Source organism: Nannobrachium achirus (assembly GCF_963921795.1).
Source record: "Nannobrachium achirus genome assembly, chromosome: 19".
Classification (NCBI taxonomy): Eukaryota; Metazoa; Chordata; class Actinopteri; order Myctophiformes; family Myctophidae; genus Nannobrachium; species Nannobrachium achirus.
In genome coordinates this window covers 54909947-54926746 of record NC_137826.1, presented here as the reverse complement: position 1 = coordinate 54926746, position 16800 = coordinate 54909947, and the positions used below count along the sequence as shown (strand labels likewise).

At 42.5% G+C, this 16800-nt stretch overlaps 1 protein-coding gene across 1 annotated transcript in view; it reads left to right on the top strand.

The window, feature by feature from the left end:
• Positions 1 to 16800, top strand: part of galnt10 (UDP-N-acetyl-alpha-D-galactosamine:polypeptide N-acetylgalactosaminyltransferase 10 (GalNAc-T10)) — a gene marked incomplete at both ends in the record, with an annotated part of 178679 nt that overhangs the window by 32432 nt on the left and 129447 nt on the right. The window lies entirely within an intron of this gene.

Below are 16800 nucleotides of genomic sequence, written 5' to 3'. Positions count from 1 at the left end.
ACCTGAGTGCATCGAGGGATGAACAGCATGACGTTAATGACTCTGCCTCGACAGCTGGCCACGTTATGTTTACATGTCAGCGCGCTGTGGCGGGAAACAGTGACGTGAAACGGTAGCGGGACTAATTAAACATGAGGCATAATTGGAAGACTACTATTCTTTAATTGGCTCAGCCGTGTCGTTGGATGCTACCAGCGCCAACGCTTCAGAGGAGCTGGGGTTCCACTCCATTTCCTGGTCTCCTTCAAGGAAGCTCCAAATAAGGAAAAGACACTGATGTGTTTTATGACTCTCTCGGTGGCAAAACTAGCACTGGAAGTTCGGTGAATAACATTGGAGTCTATGAGAGCCGGCTGGGACAGCTCATGAACAAAAAAAATAATTCTGAACGATAGAGACCTTTATAAAATACTCAGCTCTGGAATATAAAAGAAAAAATGTCACACATTGTTTTCTGCTGGCTGGGTTGCTTTTCGGCGTGTACACTGTATGACTTTATAGAGGCATCTAAAGTTTTCGAGCTAACTAGTATCGCGAGACTCTCCGCGATATCTCCGAGACAAACTATACTTGCCGCTGTTTAGCTGCCTCAATAACATTATGTACTGTGCACATTGAAAAGCATGTGATTGTAAAAATAACTGTGATGTGTCTTCTTTTATATTCCTGGAGCGATTATATGACAAAGGTCTCTATCGTTCAGAATAATTTTTTCGTTCATGAGGCAACTATAGGCCACACGAGCTTGTTAAACCGATATAGGCAATATACAAGCTTACAAAGCATCGCAATATGCTGCGCTGTGAGCTTGTAGATCGTCTATTACAAAAAAAATATATATAAAGAAAAAAGACAACACAACCTGCAAATACCAATATTTACAAGCTACTTTACAGGAAAACGAGCCCAAAGTCACTTATAATAAGCAGACATGGCAACACTGGGAGGGACTAACGGTAGCCGCATACTCCAGTAGAACAGCTGATGTGAGTTTGTTTTGGTACCGGTACCCAAACCGAAAAATACAAATAAAATATGGACTGACAGATGTATTGTCATACGTCTCTGGCTCAAACAGTGTGCTGGGCTGCACTGCAGCCATTCCATGGTTACGAAAAATAGAGATTTCAGAGTTGTTTTCAAGTTGTCTCTAGGGCTGTCACGATATGACATTTTACATGACGATTAATTGTCACTCAAATAATTTAGATTAACGATTTAATTGTGTATTTGTCGTTGACAATTACATTTCTGTTTGGCTTTTAGGCTTTGAAGTTGCACATGGCAGATATGACACATAACCTAAATATACAAAGAAATTACTGACATATTTATCAACTTTCTACTTAAAAAAATTACATTGATAGTGGAAATAGCCGATCTACAAGCTCACAACGCGTCGCGATGCGACGCGTTGTGAGCTTGTAGATCTGCTATTTCCACTATTTCTGAAAATGTTTGTCAATGTATGAACATTTTTCAACATTCACGATTATGACGATTATGTCAAATAATTACGATTAGACGATTACGTAATCGTGACAGCCCTAGTTGTCTCGTGTCTCTTCCACAAACTACAACTCTTGCCTTTCAGACCATAACAAGTCTCTTGCTCTGCGGACATATATTATATAAGAAAGTGTGTTTGTTCAACACGGGTTGTTTTCATGTCGTTTTCTTTTGATCGTTGACCCGATGTCAGGTCACGCTTCGATGACAGCTTTCGGACGAAGTCTTCTTGAGGCGATAACACGTAGCTCGAGGTTTCGGCACGTCTCTCTGGTGGCCGAGCGGTTTGTTTCTGTGTGAGAACATTGAGTGGAGAGAGCAGGGACGTGCAGAGAATGTTAGAGAGGCAGGGGCTGACATTTCTAAAAGGGCCTTTTGGTGAAAATATTGAAAATAGCCGACCTCCAAGCTCACAACGCGTCGCAGTGCGACACGTTGTGAGCTTGGAGGTCGGCTATTTTCAGTACGTGATCCCACACTAAACTAAGCATAATAAAGTCAATATTGAAGATGTGGCGTAACAGCATTGGATTTAGAGAGGGCAATTCTTTCAACATAAGATGCTGCATTCAAGTTCATGCAGGAGAGTTTGGACAAGGCGATTCTCTTGAATGCTGCCTTCAGGTATGTTACGGAAAGAGAGGGCATTTGCATTTCCTTCACCATAGTAAAAACTGCATTCATGGTCTGGAGAGGGCACTTTTTACAGGGCTGGGTCTCATGCCCCCTTTGATGTCTATGTGTGCACGTGCCTGGGAGAGAGAGAGAGAGAGAGAGAGAGAGAGCTGCTGGCTCACTGCAGGATCAATAGTGGAGCGGCGTAGCTCTTGAAACATGACAAATCGTTCAATTTTGCGATAAAAGCGCCAAACTTGGTAGATATGTTGATTGATATATTAGAAACAAATCTGGATATCGGGCCATCAAAAATTTTGATTTTTCAAAATGGCCACTAGTGGTTTGTTAAACCTTCCTAAATCACCCTCTAGAAGTGACAGTTTTAGTGATAGTAAGCTGAAATGTTGCATGCTGTGTGTGCATGTTCATGTCAATTGGTTAAAAGGGGGTGTGGCAATGGGAGTGGCCTATATAAAAAGGTGCATAACTTTGATATAGATGCACAGTTTTGCACAAAATGTTGTAGAAAGGTTGGTCACGACCCAAATAACAGCTGAGTAACTGTTCACACCATCTTCCAAAAAAGGGGGTTGTCATTAGGACCAGTGCAATACCAGTGTTAGTACCAGTACAAAACCAGAAGCTCCCTGCAGTCCAAACACCCAGAGGTCGTAGCGGCACGGGGCAGGGTGGAGGAAGCATGGCTTGGCTTTGCATGTGAGCCTACTGTGGAGAGACGTGGGATACTGAACGAGGCCAAACAGCTTCTCTTCAGTACCTATGATAACATCAAGGCCGGGGGAGGAACTGATGGTGAGGGTGCAGAGAGTCCAGGCAGCGCATGGTGAGAGGCAGTATGGAGAAGCCTGGACGAGGACGAGGACCAAGGAAGAGGACCAAGGAGGGACAGGTAGAGAGGGACACCAGTGAGGAGAGGGTAGCGACCTGGTTCAACCACTTCCGAGGGCTGCTGGGCACAACATCAGAGGGAGAGGAGGAAGATATACCATCATTCCTCCAGGACCTCAACATCAAGGATGATCCCTTCACGGTCATTGAGTTTGCCATGGTGAAAAACACTCTGAGAGAGGGTAAGAGTGCTGTGCCGGACGGCATACCCCCAGAGGTTGTAAAGAACTGATGTCTTGACCACATCATCCTACAGTTCTGTAACCTTGCCCTGCTAGGCAACTACCAAGGCATCAGCCTGACCTGTATTGCAGCAAAGGTCTACAACCGGATGATACTAAACCGGATTCGGCATGCCATCGACCCTCACCCGAGGAAAACCAAAATGCCTTTCGAGAGGAGAGAACCACATTATCCCAGATCTTGGCCCTGAGGAGTTGAATTGAGGAGGTGAAGAAGAACAACCTGATGGGAGGGAGCTTCTGGTTTTGTACTGGTACTACACTGGTATTACACTGGTCCTAATGACAAACCCATTTTTTAGAAGATGGTGTGAACAGTTACTCAGATGTTATTTGGGTCATGACCAACCTTTCCACAACATTTTGTGCAAATCTGTGCATCTATATCAAAGTTATGCACCTTTTTATGATAGGCCACTCCCATTGCCACACCCCCTTTTAACCAATTGACATGAACATGCACACACAGCATGCAACATTTCAGCTTCCTATCACTAAAACTGTCGCTCCTAGAGGGTGATTTAGGAAGTTTTAACAAACCGCTAGTGGCCATTTTGAAAAATCAAAATTTTTGATGGCCCGATATCCAGATTTGTTTCTAATATATCAATCAACATATCTACCAAGTTTGGCGCTTTTATCGCAAAATTGAACGATTTTATAGCCACGCCGCCCTACTACAATGGAGGCAGGAGATCAAGTGTTCTCTGGGAGAAGGGAGAGTTGTTCTTGCACACAGAACGTGTGTAAACTGAGCAAACATGTCAATACAACATAAGCTCTAAGGAACGCTGCATGGTAAAGTAGACCAGTGGTTCTCAAAGTGGGGTCCGGGGACCCCCAGGGGTCCTTGAGGGAGTTCCAGGGTGTCCCCAGCTAAAGCAACCTGTCTTCATATAATCTGTCCTCACTAATGTTCTTCATAAAATAGGTCCTCACTAATGTTCTTCATAAAATAGGTCCTCACTAATGTTCTTCATAAAATAGGTCCTCACTAATGTTCTTCATAAAATAGGTCCTCACTAATGTTCTTCATAAAATAGGTCCTCACTAATGTTCTTCATAAAATAGGTCCTCACTAATGTTCTTCATAAAATAGGTCCTCACTAATGTTCTTCATAAAATAGCAAAATCTTTTTTTTCTACTCCGTCTGGGTCTCATAGGAGAGCTGTGGGCGGGTCAAATCCATCCATTATTTTAATATTAGACATACATATTAGTCATCACCTTCACTCAGTGCTACTCAGTGCTAACGTGTAAGCTGTGGATATTGTCTGCTGTCTACCGTAATGCTCTGCAGTGAGTTATAATGCATGTCCATATTCCTGCATGTTAATCAGTCTAACCTCTTGTGCGTCTTTGGGCCGTCGCGCCAAAGCCGCCCCCTTGTAAAAAAAAAAAAAAAAACATGGCGCTAAAAAACCATGGCGCTTGCCTTGGCAATAAAACGCTTCCTGATCACGATTTTTATTAAAAAGAAGGGGGAGAAAAGAAAAAAAAAAGGTGCCTCGCTCATACATTTCATCCCCATCATATCCCGGTTGTGGATTGATTAGCTGTCGGAGGCGCCGTGCTGTGGCCTCACGCCCCCTACTGTCCGCTACGAGAAACAAACGTTGTGTAAATGTCCTCCCATGCAGAGCCGTAAAAGCTCTGCCCCACCGGCCCCATCGATTTCCTCTTCTTAACCCGTTTAGGCCTCCCATTTATTGAATGCTTTTAACTATTGAAAAATAGCAGATCTACAAGCTCACAGCGCGGCACCGAGTGCCGCGCTGCGAGCTTGTACGTCTGCTATTTTTGAAAAAAAGTCTTTTTTAAAGCGAACGTTTGTAACTCAAATCTTGCTTCTGCGTGGTCCCTGGAACTAAATATTTTGAGATGGGGGTCCTTGGCCAAATACATATCATTTTGGGGGTCCTTCACATGAAAAACTTTGAGAACCACTGACATGGTAGTCTCTCAAGAACAGACTAACTGAGCTCCAGTTGAGTGAAAAGGACCCTTTCTTTGACGATGGCTGGCCAGATTGCTGACATAGAAACATAGGTTTTTCAAAAACTAAAACCTTAGAAGGATTCAAAAGACACTTATAGAATGGGTCAAAATTCCCAATGTTCACGATTTTTCAAAAATAGCAGATCTACAAGCTCACAGCGCGGCACTCGGTGCCGTGCTGTGAGCTTGTAGATCTGCTATTTTTTCAATAGATAAACCATAAAATAATGACACGCAATAAATGCGTACCCGTTCTGAATGCGTTAACCAAGCGTCTCCATTGATCTGTGCAGAAAGAGGGGAGGAGCTGAAGCTGAACGGCTCAGCTCAGCACTGACCGCCTGACCAGTCCAGCTCGCACTGGGAGCGCAGAGACGCAGGGTTGGAGCTCAACCCTTTCAGACCTGGAAAAAATAGCAGATATACAAGCTCACAGCGCGGCACCGAGCTTGAGCTATTTCTTTTTTTAAATCATGATTTTGTTTGCTAATTTCTAAATATAACTCAAATATTTTCTTCTGGGAACTCTATATTTTGAGATGGGTTTCTGCGGCCAAATACATATCATTTTGGGGGTCCTAGACATGAAAAAAAGTTTGAGAACCACTGATTTAGAAGACATTATAGAATCGGGTGAGCATATTCAAAGGCTTGCACAAAGTTTTTTTCCACAGATAAATATTTAGAAAATAGCCGATCTACAAGCTCACAACCCCTTGTTGTGAGCTTGTAGATCAGCGATGTATATATATATATATATATATATATATATATATATATTTTTTTTTTTTTTAGGATTATTTTAAAATTTGGCAAATATTTGACCTGTTTTTTTTATAGTATAATTTGTTAATTATAGCCTACTTTTGGTGCAGTAATGGTCTTTTTTCATTTAACTTAATTATTTTTTTAGGTCCTTAAATTATCACTTTACTGTCATCTAGGGACCCCCCCTCCCCCTCCCAAAAAAAAAGAAATCATGTGGGGACTGGGGACCCCCCTGGCGGTCCTGACCCACAGGACACCTGATCTAGTGTGAACAGATGTCTAGAAAACCTTTCCATTTCCTAGATCTCCCTGGACCTTTCTGTTCATTTATTGTACAGCCTCCAGTCTCTCTGTTAGAATCACTGCTGCCTCTGCCATGCTTCGCCTGCTTCAGATTATCCTGCATTTAGAAGCCATTTTATTGCACAGCTAAATCCTCCCTAAAGTTTAACTCTGGAAGCCCTCCCTGGGCAATTTAGTCATGTCAACTAAACTGCAGTGGTGGAAAAAGTAACAGTATCAATACTGCACTTTAGATGTACTCCGTTACAAGTAAATTCAAAATGTACTTGAGTAAAAGTATGAAAGTATTGGCATCAAAATGCATTTAAAGGTGTATTCAGTGATAATGAAAGTGACAGAGGGTCATCTTGTCCCTTGTTGTTTAGTTTTTTATAGTTTTTTTTACACCATTATAATGTTCTTGTTTTGATCATTAGACCCAATCACTGAATATCGGTAGGCCTACGTCTCCAGCTTCAGGATATGTGTAACCGGTGTAGCTTTATCTTTCTGCGTTGTGTGAATCAGACAGACCCAGGAATCTCTTTGGAGATGGCACTCCTTTTAATGCTGACAACAATACAGAAAACACACGTCTCCAAGTTAATATAGCGCAGCATGGACTCCTTTCTCGTTCAATACGGAAGAACAGAAATCAAAAGGTAACACCACATAAAACGTAACATACCTGACAACAATACAGAAAACACACGTCTCCAAGTTAATATAGCGCAGCATGGACTCCTTTCTAAACAAAATGAAACAGACACTGTATAAGTAATTTGCAACTTAAATAGTATTTTGTTATATAGTACAGAGAGATAACAAAGGCCAGGCCACCCACCTCGTTCAATACGGAAGAACAGAATGAAGAGGTGGAGGTGTGGCAGGGCATTTATACAGTAGGAGGGGACTTAAAGGAGCCGTGGCCACAAATGCACTATAACATATTATATGGAGAATGTCAGGTAAAAGCCCTTATTTGTATATTTTGTGTAATTATATACACTTATATTTAATACTGTTACATATGTATGATACTGATTTACTACGAGACTGTGGCATTTCATGAGTTCAGTAGTTTACAATCTAGGCATTTAGCAGACGTTCTTAACAAGATCAGCGCCGGTCGACTTTGAGGTTGACTATGTCACTATGGACTTCCCTGCCAAGCGACTTTAATCGACTTTTATATAAAAGCATTGTTTAAGCTTTTATTTGGGTTTATAGACGGAGCGAAATGGTTAGCTTACCTTCGGATGGTATCAACACGTAAACCGTGAAAAAAAAGGATACGATTATGACGTCACCTTTAAACCAGGGCAGGAAGTGATGTCACAACTCGCTGACATCACACTGACATCACAGAGGATACGGAAGGACGGTCACGAGAATACGGAAGGAAGGAAGGACACTCAAGCGACACGGTTCTTCAGAGTATATGCGACCTTCGGTCGCAATAACTCACGAAACCTGGCAACGCTGGCAGTGACCTACAGCAGGGGTTCCCAAACATTTTTGTCTCAGGGCACCCCATAAATATTTTTGAGCGGTGGTTACACCGTCTCCTATACGTGGCCGTGTGTGTATGCGTGTGTGTGTGTGTGTGTGTGTGCGTGTGTCCGTGTCTGTATGTAGCCTGCAGAGCCTGCAGTACCTTTTCTGGCCACACATGTTAAGGGAGGGGCGCTGTTGTTCAGGCCAGAGACACACACACACACACACACACACACACACACACACACACACACACACACACACACACACACACACCGACCACCGCTCAGTTCACACAGGTGTGATTTTTTTAATCCGAGGCACCCCTACATTATAATGTTCACTCCCAGCACCTTATATTTATAGCATATCGTCATTGTCGGGTGGAAACCTTGTATGTCCAAAACCGTTTGTTTTGTATTTATCATCTATAAAATGTACTAAACACTTGTAGATCGGCTGTTTTCACTAGTTTTGTGCGACGGTCTTGTATGAGGAAGCAAGGCAAAAGACGTACACATTTGAAACTTGGAGATACAAGGTTTCTGCCCGACAGTGACAATATTTTAGTGATTATGTTGCGAGGAAAACGTTGAGATAATAGCCATTTTGGTTAGAACTGACTGAAAATAACTTTGTACTTCCAAGTTAAAAAATATACTAAGTATATTTTTAAATATCCAAATAAATTTCAAATATTATCAAATTATCTCGCGGCACCCCTGGACTGCCATCGCGGCACCCCAGGGTGCCCCGTCACCCACTTTGAAAACCCCTGACCTACAGGTGTGTGCGACTGTGCGTATAGCAGCAGAAGCAGCAGCAGCGCTACATTAGCAGAATGCTAATAAAGACGTGATTCTCCCCTGAAGGGAGAGCGAGCAGACTGAAAGGGAAAGCTTTATTAGCAGTGCCGGCGCGGCGGGTGTTAAATGATTCAAAGTGGCTGCTAGCTCCCATTTGAACACATCAATATTTCAGATCATTCTGTCGGAGGGTGGATGTGGACGATGACGCCTACGTTTCACTGTTCTTTGGTTCCTTTTGGTTTGGGTTTTTCAGCACTCAAGGGCGTCACAAGGGGGGGGGGGGGGGGGGGGAGTGGGACTGAGTTACTATAGGGCCCAAGGTGGAGGGGCCTTAATTATTGTATACTTTAGCTATTGACAAAATAGCAGATATACAAGCTCGCAGCGCTGCGAGCTTGAAGATTTGCTATTTTTTGAAAAGTCGTGAAAATGTGTGCAAATCTTTGAATATATGTATTTTTTTTAAGCGAACATTTGTACCTAAAATTTTGCTTATAGGGGGTCCCCAGAACTAAATATTTTGAGATGGGAGTCCGTGGCCAAATACATATCATTTTGGGGGTCCTTCACATGAAAAAGTTTGAGCACCACTGACATAGAAACATAGGTTTTTCACAAAAAAAAAATTAGAAGGATTTGAAACATTCAAAGACTTGCACAAATGTTCACGATTTTTTCAAAAATAGCAGATCTACAAGCTCGCAGCGCGGCACTCGGTGCCACGCTGTGAGCTTGTATATCTGCTATTTTTTCAATAGTTAAAGCACAACATAATTGAAGTGAATCCTTGTACCCAGGGCCCAGAATTTGGTGCGCTTTGGTACGCTTTGCGACGACGGGGGATTTGCCCCGGTCAGTCGATCCTGTCTGTGTAGTCCCGCGTTGGCAGACGATCAGAGAGCTCTGTCTACCGATGGTCAGGGTTTCTAAGGGGAAGGTAGTCGCTAGAACGGTATTTATTATGGAGAGACAGAGACAGAGACAGAGCTCCGTTTGACCCGTGTGACTGATGCTTAATTAACACCTTGTCCCTGTGGCGATGAACAGCAGCCATGGGAGACGACTGTGTGTGTGTGCGTGTGCGTGTGCGTGTGTCTGTGTCTGTGTCTGTGTCTGTGTCTGTGTGTGTGTGTGTGTGTGTGTGTGTGTGTGTGTGTGTGTGTGTGTGTGTGTGTGTGTGTGTGTGTGCGCATTTGAATGGCCTCGATCCAAGAGGCTTGATCCAAAGCGCTTTCCAGTGTGCATTGCATTCACTCACACACACATTCACATTCACAGCGATAGTGGAAGAAGCCATGCAAGACACCAAATGTGTCTAAAAAAAATTCCCCATTTCATGTTTTCAATATGTATAAAATGATTTGAAAATAGCCTTGTGAGCTTGTAGATCGGCTATTTTCAAATAGTTGGAGTCTATGTAGGGCTGAAGTGATCAGTGTTTGTTTTCTAATATTATTTAAAGTCTACAAAATAACTAGTAACTAAAGTTTTCAAATAAATGTAGCAGAGTAAAAGTACACTATTATGATCTGAGATGTAGTGGAGTAGAAGTGTAAGTATTGGAAATTGGAAATACTCAAGTAAAGTACAAATACCACAACATCTTGCTCAAGTACAGTACTTAAGTAAATCTACTGTACTTAGTTACTTTCCGCCACTGCGAACAATGTAACGCTAATGAAAAGAACACAGTAAAAAAAGAGCATTTAATGGATTTGTGTTTGTGTTTGTGTGAGCGTGTGACATTGAGAAGTCCTTTCATCAGTAACACTTGTTTAACTTGTAAACGGCAGCAAAGAACAATATCTGTCAGTTTCACCTCAATTCAAAGCGTCTTTGTTGACATGAGAAAACACATTACGTTTACCATGCCAAAGCAAAGGTGAAACAAAACAAGTAAAACGAAGCGCTTACAAAACCACAGACTTACGAAGAACGAATGTTGTGCATTTGCTCAGAAATAGTTCTAAATATACGCTAGGGGTGGGCGATATGGTGATAATTATCGTTGAGACGATACAATGTCTCCACGATATACCTTTTCAGAGGTATTGTATATATCGTGATACAATTGAGGGAGCCTTGTGAAAATTCCTGTTAATCTTTAATACAGAGATTCATTGCAGAATTCAATTTAAAACTGCATTTTGGTCTAAATCAGTAGTTCTCAAACTTTAAAATGTCTAAACTCTGACAGTATACAAATGAAACTGTTTCATTTGTATACTGTCAGAGTTACATACTTGTAAAGTTCAATTTAGACTTCCCAAAAGGAACCCAGTGTCTAGTTTTTGTCAAGTAACTTGAAAAATAATCATAAGAAACAATGTGAAAAAGAATTGTGATAAAATTGTATATCGTGATACAGCTTGGGAAAATATTGTGATATTGTATTTTTCCATATCGGCCACCCCTAATATACGCCTAGGAAAGGTCGGCTTGTGATAAGGCTGTGTCATCCGTCTATCTGTCCTCTCCTGTCTGTCTGTCTGTCTGGCTGTCTGTTGACAATTACATGTCTGAATTACATTTCTGTTTGGCTTTTAGGCTTTTTAAGTTGCACATATGGTAGATATGACACATAACCTAAATATACAAAGAAATTACTGACATATTTGACAACTTTATACTTAAAAAAAAAGAGCATTGATAGTGGAAATAGCAGATCTACAAGCTCACAACGTGTCACAATGCGACGCCTTGTGAGCTTGTAGATCTGCTATTTCCACTCTTTTTTTGAAAATGTTTTGAAAATATATGAAAAATGTTCAACATGTAAACGATGGCGATTATGACAAAAATAATGGCGATTTACGTGAAATAATCGCGATTAGACGATTATGTAATAATTTTGTGACGTTGTAGGAGTTTCCAGCTGCAGGCAGCTGGAAGCTCCAAATCCCTGCTTTTCTAAAGCCCTTCAGCGGGTCAACGCATCCAACACTGGACGATGGGAGATGGACAGGCAGCCGCACTTTAAGCTGGATTGTCTGACTGACTGACTGCTGGCTGGCTGGCTGACTGACTGACTGACTGACTGACTGACTGGCTGACTGACTGGCTGACTGACTGACTGACTGACTGACTGACTGACTAACTGACAGCCTGGTTAACCCTGCAAGACCCGAATTAATTTCTACTGGCCAAAAAAAAAAAAAAAAAATCAGATGCTGTTGTAGGAGTCCTAATCACATGAACATGTAATGTTAAAAAATGTATAATGTTTTTGTAAGGTTTTATAGCCATAAATCATACATCATAAATCATGCTCTAATTTGCATTGTGGGGATATTTTGGCATCGTAATACTAAACAATAGGATTTAATGGTGATGTTAACTCTCCCCACGCTTCGAACGATAACGCTCGCCCCATTTTTTACAGAACGTCGATGCCAATACGGCGCTCGTTCGGTTCGTTCGTCTGATGACTGTAAGCTGATGAGGCGTCGCGCGGCCGTTTACTGTAAACACATTTTCCGCTGTGATGGTGCAAAAAATCCATTATGCGTTAGATCAACGGAGAACAATTCACTTCCTTGTTGATTTCCTCTGGCCCGGAGGCTCTGTAGCCAGTGACTGCTCTGAATGTACGGCAACACATAGCAGGACAATTCACATTCATTCTCGCATGACGCCGCCCTCTGCTGCCTGGCAGACCAAAGTGCACTATTGCACAACCAAAAAAAATAAAAATAAATAAATAAATGTCTGTCTGTCTATCTACTATAACGTCGCAAAGGTAAGCCGCTTTTTGATGGCGCCAGACCCAATAAATAAATAAATAATCTGGCAGTAGGAGAGTTAATGTGAAAAAAGAACAGGAAAACTAATTATAACATTTTTTTTTTTAAATTATTTAAAAAATGTTGCCAAAAAGCAACGCTGGGCCTTGCAGGGTGTTTGACACATTGGCTCGCTGGCTGACTGACCCATTGATTAGTGATTACATCGGCCGGCACGAACATATTTTCTGTGTGTGTGTGTGTGTGTGTGTGTGTGTGTGTGTGTGTGTGTGTGTGTGTGTGTGTGTGTGTGTGTGTGTGTGTGTGTGTGTGTGTGTGTGTGTGTGTGTGTGTGTGTGTGTGTGTGTGTGTGTGTGAAATTGTTAATCACATAGTGACAGTCACTTTCATTTTGAGGCAGATCTTCTCTTCCACATGCAAGGTGTAGGGACGGGACGATGATCACTTTTATCGTGATTAAGAAAACCACTCACAATCATGTGACATTAGCGCTGTCTCATTTATTACATACCTGTAATTGTCTAATCACAATTATTTTGGGATAATCGTCATAATCGTTTTACATGTTGAACATTTTGTATATATGTTCAAACATTTAAAACATAGTGGAAATAGCAGATCTACAAGCTCACAACGCGTCGCATTGTAGATCGACTGTTTCCACTATCAATGTTCTTTTTCAAGTATAAAGTTGTCAAATGTGATTTCTTTGCATATTTAGGTTATGTGTCATATCTGCCATGTGCAACTTCAAAGCCTACAAGCCAAACAGAAATGTAATTGTCAACGACAAAAACACAATTAAATCGTTAATCGCAAGTATTTGAGTGACAGTTAATCGCCATGTAAAATGTCATAATCGTGACAGCCCTGCCCGTCTGTGTCTGTCTGTGTGTCTGTCTGTGTGTCTGTCTGTGTGTCTGTCTGTGTGTCTGTCCTGTGGTGTCCTTAATTTCTACCTGTCCCATCCTGTGACGTTGTGGGAGCAGCTGTAAGCTTCTGAATCCATTGCAAGCATTTGTTTTGCACGAAAAAAAACATTCCTTGGGCTAACAACGGACGCCACAAAACTGTGAAAAGTCATTACTCCTCACTTTTCAACCCAAAAACCATAGTTTTGTGGGGCCGTTTCCTGGCAGAATCTTAAAATATACCCTTTAAGGATTAAGAAAAAACCAGGTGGCAGCATAAAATCCACCCTATGCGCATGGCCTTTGCTACTAGACTAATGGGTGAATGCAATGCACGTTGTAAAGCACTTTGGATCAAGGCTCTCTTTGGATCAAGGCCATACAGTAATACTGCACGCACACGCCCACGCACACACGCACGCACGCACACACGCACGCACGCACGCACACACGCACGCACGCACGCACACACGCACGCACGCACACACGCACGCACGCACGTCTCCCGTGGCTGCTTGCTGTTCATCGCCACAGGGACAAGGTGTTAATTAAGCATCACTCACACGGGTCAAACGGAGCTCTTTACTCCCTCTCTCTCTCTCTCTCTCTCTCTCTCTCTCTCTCTCTCTCTCTCTCTCTCTCTCTTTCGCTCTCAGGCATTTGATACTCTGCCTCTCATTGTTCAGCATTTAAGTTAACAGAGACATATTTGACAACCTTATACTTGAAAAAGAACATTAATAGTGACCTAGAGTGCTTTTTACTACTTTTCATTGGTTCAATATTTTTTTTTTACCAACACACAGACGTAAAGGGTGTTCAATAGCACTGATTAAAAAAAAGGGCAAGAACTGGTAGAATTACAGTAGCTGGTTTAGCAGACAGTGTGAGGATCCAATGGAGTTAGGAGGTTTTGGCAGAAGCTCTTTTTACTACTTCATTTACAGTACTTCATTGGTTATTTTATTTTATTTTTATTTTCCAGGGTTCAATAGCACTGATTTATGGAAATGAATAAATGAAAACTAAATGAATACATTGAGTTCGCTGGTTACTGCCGGACAGCGACGACATACAGCTTTTATAGCAATTGTAGAAATATTAGACCTTTGTTGTCAAATATTGACATTTTGGACAAAATAGCGAATTTTGCCTCGAGTTGCCCAGATGTCCCTAGTGCCCACCGGACCTGTTACCGTTGTTAAAGCCATGCAGGCAGTTTCTGTGTCTCACATTATAGTGTATCGTTTCAACATACTGTCCATGGAGGTGGGATTGTTACAGTGTATCGTTTCAACATACAGTAGCGTCCATGGAGGTGGGACTGTATCGTTTCAACATAGAATCCATGGAGGTGGGACTGTATCGTTTCAACATATAGTCCATGAAGGTGGGACTGTATCGTTTCAACATAGAGTCCATGAAGGTGGGACTGTATCGTTTCAACATAGAGTCCATGAAGGTGGGACTGTATCGTTTCAACATAGAATCCATGGAAGTGGGACTGCATCGTTTCAACATATAGTCCATGAAGGTGGGACTGTATCGTTTCAACATAGAATCCATGGAGGTGGGACTGTATCGTTTCAACATAGAATCCATGGAGGTGGGACTGTATCGTTTCAACATAGAATCCATGGAGGTGGGACTGTATCGTTTCAACATAGAATCCATGGAAGTGGGACTGTATCGTTTCAACATAGAATCCATGGAGGTGGGACTGTATCGTTTCAACATAGAATCCATGGAGGTGGGACTGTATCGTTTCAACATAGAATCCATGGAAGTGGGACTGTATCGTTTCAACATAGAATCCATGGAGGTGGGACTGTATCGTTTCAACATAGAATCCATGGAAGTGGGACTGTATCGTTTCAACATAGAATCCATGGAAGTGGGACTGTATCGTTTCAACATAGAATCCATGGAGGTGGGACTGTATCGTTTCAACATAGAATCCATGGAAGTGGGACTGTATCGTTTCAACATAGAATCCATGGAGGTGGGACTGTATCGTTTCAACATAGAATCCATGGAGGTGGGACTGTATCGTTTCAACATAGAATCCATGGAAGTGGGACTGTATCGTTTCAACATAGAGTCCATGGATGTGGACTGTTACAGTGTATCGTTTCAACATAGTGTCCATGGATGTGGACTGTTACAGTGTATCGTTTCAACATAGCGTCCATGGATGTAGTACCGTAGTGCTCCCGGTCTGAGTCGCACCTGAAGGCGCTTCAGAGAGCGCGGAACAACCTATGCCTAACGCGCTCGCCGTCCACTTTCATTGGCTGCTTTATCGGTGTTGAGCGATTACTGCCATCTCCGAAATGAATGCATTCTGTTCCGTAGAGGAGAGATGGACGGACGGACAGACGGACAAATGTTCCGAGGACGAGAGATTGGAGGAATTACCGTTCCATTGCAACCTCGAGCCCCTGCTTTTGAGCACTGCCAAAATGAACCCCCCCCCCCCCCCCCCTCGCTCCAACCCCCATCCTCCAGTGACTTAGATTTAGTGTAAATCGCTGCATGCGGTCGCACACACGCACACACGCACGCGCGCGCACACACACACACACACACACACACACACACACACACACACACACACACACACACACACACACGCACACGCACGCGCCGAGCCTCATTCCAGCACTGCCCCCGTGATTCACACCAAATCTCATTCATGTTGTGCCGTATTGTTTTGTGAATCTATCACGGTTCCATTCGTGTCGTGCGTTGTTTCTGCCAGGCTCTGCTTTTTTTTTTTTTTTTTTGCCATTGTTGCAGGTGCTGATGAAGCTGTTGTACTGTTTTTCCGATAATCTCCTGTTAGCAGACGGAGTCCTTTCTGTTAGGAAACAATCCAGCATTTATTTTAGCAGACGACGACGTCTGGCAAGGCGTCCAGGGACGTGCAGAGAATGTTAGAGAGGCAGGGCTGAAATCTCTTAAAGGGCCTTTTGGTGAAAATATAGAAAATAGCCGACCTCCAAGCTCACAACGCTTCGCGCTGCGACGCGTTGTGAGCTTGGAGGTCGGCTATTTTCAGTGCTTGGTACCACACTGAACTATAAGCATAATCACATCGATACTGTAGATGTGGCGTAATGGCATGGATTTCTACACAAAGAGGGCAATTTTTTTAAACATAAAGATGGTGAATTCAAGTTCAGGAGAGTTTTGACAAGGCAATTCTCTTGAATGCTGCCTTCAGGTATGGCATGGAAAGAGGGGGCATTTGCATTACTTTCACCATAGTAAAAACTGCTTTCATGGTCTGGAGAGAGTAGAATTGTACTTAAATACAATGTACTTGAAATTCAAGCAGGCTTTTCACCTGGAACTCACCTGTGGAGAGTCCAAGTTGACTTTACAGAGTATTTCTATATTGCATCATCGATACTTTTACTTAAGTAACACATGTGAGTATTTCTTCCTCCACCGGCTGTGGGGATTGGCATATCCTGCTTCTCTTGTCACTGTCGATGAGTCACTGGTAAT